The following is a 6,986-nucleotide window of genomic DNA, read 5'->3' as shown; positions in this document are numbered from 1 at the left end:
TAAATGTAAATTAAGCTCGTGGGGGTGTTGTGGGCGTTACATATAGCTCTAATAATAAAATTATGAAAATATGATAAATAAATAAATAACCAAAATAAAATGTCATGCCCAAATGCACTGACAACGCGTGGTTCATTTCGTAGCTAAAGCATTGGGTTGTCTTTTCCGGTTGAATCCTCAGACGCGCGTTTTTATTAATTAAATTCAGCCTTTTGTTTGTTTTTTGGTAATATAATTAATTAATTATTTATTTATTTTTGTGATGGCAGTCGGTAAAAGAAAATGTTTATGGGGGTGTTTGGATGCGGAAAATACTTTTTTCTTAGATGCTGTTTGTTTTTGTAAAATGGAGGAGGGCCATGCCATTATTGGTTTTTTCCTTTTGATTGTTGCGAGGATTAGAATAGAAACTTTCTCACCAATTGATTTGTGTTGGCGTGTATTATTAATTGATCCAGCAACTTTTAACCCAAGGACGAAAGAAAGATACGTGCCCAATGTTAAAGTTCCAATTTAACAAGGAAAAGAAACAGTTTTAAAAAGGTAATCAGCATCTCCCAAACTCAATGTTGATCCAAATATAATCATTTATGTTTTAGTTGCTAATTACCATAATTTAAAATTAATAAGATTGAAAAATGGGCCGGTCTTAGCTGATTGAATGAAGCACGAAACATTGTTCTAATAAGAGAGAGAATACTACGATAGTATGGCCACACATGGTATATCTTGTACACATAACATTTGCACTCAAAGAACATAGCCTAAAATAGGATTTTGACCCCTAACTTGGCCATAAACCACATTCTTTTTTAGGTGTGTTGACCCTGAACAAAGTTATTGTAGTTAGAATTCAGCGAAAGCAGGCCTTGAATTTATAAGTCGACCAAGGATCAGGGTTGAGGTTGACTTGGAAGAGAGGCACTTGTGGTGGAGGAGATGCTAGCTGCACCATCTGTCTAAGCTTATAAGTTATAGGTAGCAAATAGATAATGCAATTTTTGGGAGTACAGCAAATGGAGAATATTATGAATTAAAAAAAGGGAAAAAGAAGGCACACTAAGGTTACTCATTCATATCACATGGTTAGCGCGCGGCAAGAGTGGTGTTCTTGGCTTGTTGGGTTGGTGGAGTTGGGGGTTACTTAAAAAAATTCAAAGAATTGGGAAGAGAGAGAGAGAGAGAGAGAGAGAGAGAGAGAGGGTTTTCCAATATTACATGATGTTCAAAGGATGTTTCTTTTTTACTTTGGCTTAGCTTTTGCCTACCCATGGAACGGCAGAGACGATTTCCTTTGTTTACTTGTCGGAAAATGAACAGGCAAAACCATCACCCCTTCCTACATCTCCATGTCTTGAATAAAGTGCCTCTCTCTCTCTCTCTCTCTCTAAAAACACATACATACAACAAGTGCCTGTTGTTCTATTATAATCTCCATCCTGTCACAGATCAAAAAGGGGCATTGCCAACTGCCAAGTTGTGTGCTATTTCATTCTGCACTTTTTTTTTTTCTTCTTTTTTTCTCATAGGGTATTGGGTAGAAGGGTTGACAATATCCATACATATAAATTTCATAGTTTATATATAGAATGGAATGGTGAAGAGCTTTCCATTCTTATTGTATGCACTGCGGGGGTTTTAAGATGATATGAAATTGAGGGAACCATATATATATATATATATATATATATATATATATATATATACGCACCATTTGTTAAAGGCAAACACCTTTTTTCTTGTCTTTTTGTCTGTTTCGTTGGTAAAATCCAGAGGCAACGGGATTTGCAGTGATGAATAAGATCAGAAAAACTCAGCAATACGCGCTGCTTGTTTTGTTTTGATGGAAAGCTAGCTTTTCAAGAATTGTTGGAAAAGGAAGCCCCCAAAGTACTAGCTCCCAGCCCAGCATATTCTTGGTCATGCATGGCAGGACCAACACTTGGCGACATGTGAATGGCTAATTTGTTGAAAACTAGATCCAGTCAACAAGCAGATTAAACAGCTCCATCGTAACCCTAAATCTGATAGTGTTCTTATAAGTTAAAATGATTACAATTAATTGGTCAAACAAGCAAGCAGTGATCCAAGTTGCAAATATCCAAGATTGTGATTGATCAGATATAATAATACAATAAATTAAGAAGAAGATTTTTGACATGCAGCAGATGTCGTTTTGTTATGAATTCAATGAACCAATCTGCAAAACCCAAAGAAAATCTTAGATTCTATCTATCTGCTGCCGACTAAGCTGAAAAAGATGGGAACATGCAAATACGTACAATCTATAGTAACATGCATGCACTTGCTGCTGGCTAGTCAAATGCGTCGAGGAAGTTTGTTTGAAATTGATGTTCGATTATCGACTTTATATCTAACATAATTGAAATTAAAGTAACAAACAACATATATATGTAAATTTGAAGTCTTTAATCCGAAACAGGCAGCACTACATCTGCATGGGAGACAAGTTAATATTGAAATCTATATAATATAATACAAGATGACTAACAGTTTAGGGTTGCAGGGGTCCAATTAGTTTCATAGCTATAGCTTATAGCAAGTACACTAGTTATTATATATGAGAGAGAGAGAGAGAGAGAGAGAGAGAGAGAGAGAGAGAGAGAGAGAGAGAGAGAGTATTAAAATATTTGATGATAATCAAGTGTGTTGCATCATGCGGAGTTTTAATCTGATTTCCAAGGTCCCCAGAGGCGAGTGTGGCTAGAGCTAGCATGCTGGCTTTGCTTTGCACGCTGCCACGCAAACCACCCAAACATCATTCAAGAAAGAAATCATGATCATTATGGATATACGGTCAGAGCAGCTTATAAGTCTTAAGTGGGTGCATTTTAATTAATTTACATATAATGGGTTTTGATGCCATCATCCATCTAATTCGAAGTGGTGGGTGATGATATATACCACCAAAGGCTAACATACATAGTTTCTTCCACTTGTCAAGTATAAAGGTCCTTCCAGTCGAAGGGCGCATGATGGAAGCATCTAAGCCACACTTGTCTGAGTCAAAATGTGATATAATTTCTAAATTAGCATGATTGCTTTGACTTATATTACACGCATGTATATATATATATATGTTTGTATGTGATTGGATTTGAATGAATATTTAGTGCAAGTCTCATTCTATCTAAAATTCGATCGGAATAATGATGTGAAATCCATTTTTACTTAATTGGGTAATTTCGGACAAGGGTTTTTTCGGCTTGCAAAAAGTTAGAGAGTTGAGGGTTAGATTTCTTGAGCTCCAAACGACATTATATTGTGGTTTAGCCCCAAAACGAGGGAAGTAAAGGTGAGATATGCTAATGAACCAAACGACAACGTAAAACCATTGTTTCATTTTCCTCTCAATGCCATGACCCGTGCTGTTTTGAATGTTCCCCGTGGTTCCAGAAACAACACCCCTCCGTTGCTGTTTTGTTCACCGTCATCAATGGGGGGGACCTGTCGTTTTGACAGTGAAGGCGAGTAAAAGAGACCAGGCCAAAATAATTAAAAAGGTAAAGATAAAAGGGGAAATCAAAAGCTAATTTGGGTTTTGTCTTTGTGGCAAGAAGCAGTGAATGAGGATAGGGTGGCCAAGTTTTGATTTGGGAAGAGACCAAGAGTAGCGCACCATGGCTTTTGGACTTTGGAATTGGACCCCATGTACATGTAGAGAGCAGAAATTCAAAGTCCTCTTTGAAAAAGAAAGAATGAAAGCCAAAACCTCACCTCACCTCTCACCTTTGGTCATTGTCAAAGCACACAAACACAAGACGTACACACTTATAATGTTGAGAGAGAGAGAGAGAGAGAGAGAGAGAGAGAGAGAGAGAGAGAGAGAGAGAGAGAGAGCTCAATTGATGATATTCATATTTGATAGGGACCTCAAAACATTAGTCATTAGTGTGCATTTGTAAGATTCCACCTCTAGAAAATTTAAGTGACAAAAAATTGAAGAAATTGAATTAAAAAATTAAGTTTAAATATACAGAAAGAGATAAGAAAAGTGGTGGTGTATTGCGCATGAGAGGGGACACTCTATGGCCTCTCTCATTCATCGCAGTCGAAGGGCTTGTGTTGTGCTTTAGCTTGACATTTTTTGAAGCCAATGGTCCCATGCATGCATAAACACCACATGCACTTTAGACTTTAGAAACCTCCGTCCCTCCCTCACACTTAATTAGATGCTCTTCTCTCTCTCTCTCTCTCTCTCTCTCTCTCTCTCTCTCTCTCTCTCTTGTTTGTTTTCCCTTTGCCCAAAGAGATGGATAGAATTATGTGCACGTGAGTCATCATTCTAAATTTCTAATGTACATGAATGAATGCATCATGGAGAGGGAGGGAGAGAGACAGAGAGTGTGTGTGTGTGTTGTTGGACACCCCACTTCATTATTTTGGTCATTTTGTGTCTCCATTTGGCATTGTGTCAAAGTAAAAAAGTAAAAATCATTAACTCGTATTTGCCTTTTACTTTACCTCGTGCAATTACCCTTTTCATATTCCTTCATTAGCCCTACTCTTTTCTTTTCCTTTGTGGGGGAAGGAGGTTTGTTTTTAACCAAACAGTCACGAATTCTTAAGTTTGTAAATTGTAATTAACATTCCTGCATGGAGTACTTTAGCTGGAGTTTGGAAAAGTATTATTAACACATCGGAATCGTATGAATTTATGCACTAGGGGCTGGACTGGACAAGACTAATCGAAATAAACCAGTAAAGATATGTTTCACCGCATTTAAATGCAGATTTATTCTTTAAAGGGTTAAATACTTTTTTGGTCATTGGATTTTATATGAAATTTCAATTCGGTCAATGAGAAATGTTTTTAGCCAAACTAGTCACTGTATTACCCCAAATTTACAATTTATAGACATTTTATTAGTTTCCATTAAGTTGTTAGGTTAACTACCCTTTTAGTTACTGTTTTATATGAAATTTAAGTTTGATCACTCGGAAAAAAAAAAAAAAAATAGCCAAAAACAATGCAAATGACATGCTCTTGCACTGGCTCTGTTAGAGGGTATGAGGTTTGCAGAGGACTTGAGGCTATCTTTGGTGCAATTTGTCTGATTCCCTCAACACTACTGTGACGGTGAACAAAGGTATATTTGGCTTTATTGGGGGTTCTTTGTGAAGTTTATAGAGAACTATTGGCTCACTTCCATGAGGTTTCGTTGATCCAAGCCCTGGGATTAAATCAAGTGGTTGTTTGGTGGATATAGCCGCCAACTTTGCTCTTGGATCGTTTGATCCAAGAGTGTAATACCTTTTAGTATTTTTAATTAAATATCGCTTCTTCTATAAATAAATAAATAAAACTCATCTACTTAACAGAAACATACGGCAAATCTATAAATTGTAAACTTTAGATAATACAGTGACCAATTTGGCTAAATTATTTTCTCAATGACCAAATTGAAATTTTGTGTAAAAATCAATGACTAAACGTATTTAACCCTTTATTATTAAACCAAGTAGTTTTGTCAACAGAACAGCTGAAGTCATACAGGAGGCTCGTGGAAATGTTTCGGATTAATGATTACATCTCAAATTTACTAGAATTTTGCCATCTAATCTAAGTGGTAAAATATATTCACGGTAGTCTTATAGACTGTTTGCCAACAGTAATTTACTGCTGAGCCAACACAAAAGCGAAAGAGGAGTCTGAGTCATGAGGCATATGTCTATCCCTCCCTCTTAATCACTTTCTGGCTAGAGTTTAAACTCTATTAATCAATTGTTTTCAGAACGAAACGAGGCCTTGCATTGCGGTTTTATTTCATAGAAAAATCACCCAAGATTGAGATTTTAAAAAACAAACAAACAAAAAAGTTTTGGCCATTACCTCTTCCCAGTGTATATCTGAATCAATGACTAAAATAGAGATAGTTTGGAAAATATCAGTAGTTCGAAAACACCGAAATTTCTATGGAAATTGTAAGAAAAACTCGGAAATTTTTCTTGAAACTTTGGAGGATGTTTATTTACTCAATTATCTATTACTTTATCACAAAAAATTAGAAGGAAGTGCAATGCATGATGAGTTTAACTAATTTAAGTTGAATATAAAGAGTTAACAAATATTGCGAGTATAGAAAATATGTAGTAATTAATGAAAGAAAATTAAACACACTATAATCATTTATTTATAATGATTTACTACAATATTTTACACTTTATACATTGCATGGTAAGATACATAAGTGACTTAGTACCACATAAAGTTCCTATAATGTTCAAATTTGAGTTATTTACACTAACAGTCACTGAGGTTTTCGGCTTTTTCACAAATCTCCTTGAGGTTTAGAAATTATAAAACCACCCTATGAGGTTTTAAATTGTTTTCACAAAACTCATTTTCATTGATTTTTCATCCAAAGATTAATGATTTTATATATATAAAAAATCTCTAAATGACAAAGTTGGCCTTTGAGATTAGGTTGCATATACCTCATTGAGGTTAATTGTGTCCTTTGCTTAAGTTTTTTTTCAATGAAATCATCAATTTTTGGACAAATAATCAACGAAAATGAGTTTGGTGAAAACAAACTGAAACCTTAGGGAGTGTTCATGTAATTTTTGAGACATGAGGGAGTTTTGTAAAAACACAAGAAACCTCAGGGGGTGTTATTGTAAATAACTCTTCAAATTTTTCATTGTCTTCATCATATCAATATTATTGATATTTTGGCCAAATATTTCTAAAATGTGAGAAATTATCGACGTCAATATTATCGATACTTATATGATATGTGCATGGATATGTTCTAAAATATCCTAGACCAGAAAAAATGATAATATCATTGATATTTCGTCGATAGTATTAATATTTTAGTCCTTGATATGAATTATTACAAAAGTTGCATTTTGCATTGAATTACTAAAGAAATGCCCATCAATATCTCATGTTGCCCACCTTGTGAAAAACTTAGTTGCAACGGGGATAACACTATTTTGCTATTCCCGGCCAATAATGC

Source organism: Prunus dulcis, chromosome 2 (genome assembly GCF_902201215.1).
Source record: "Prunus dulcis chromosome 2, ALMONDv2, whole genome shotgun sequence".
Classification (NCBI taxonomy): Eukaryota; Viridiplantae; Streptophyta; class Magnoliopsida; order Rosales; family Rosaceae; genus Prunus; species Prunus dulcis.
Note: the sequence above shows the minus strand (reverse complement) of the source record.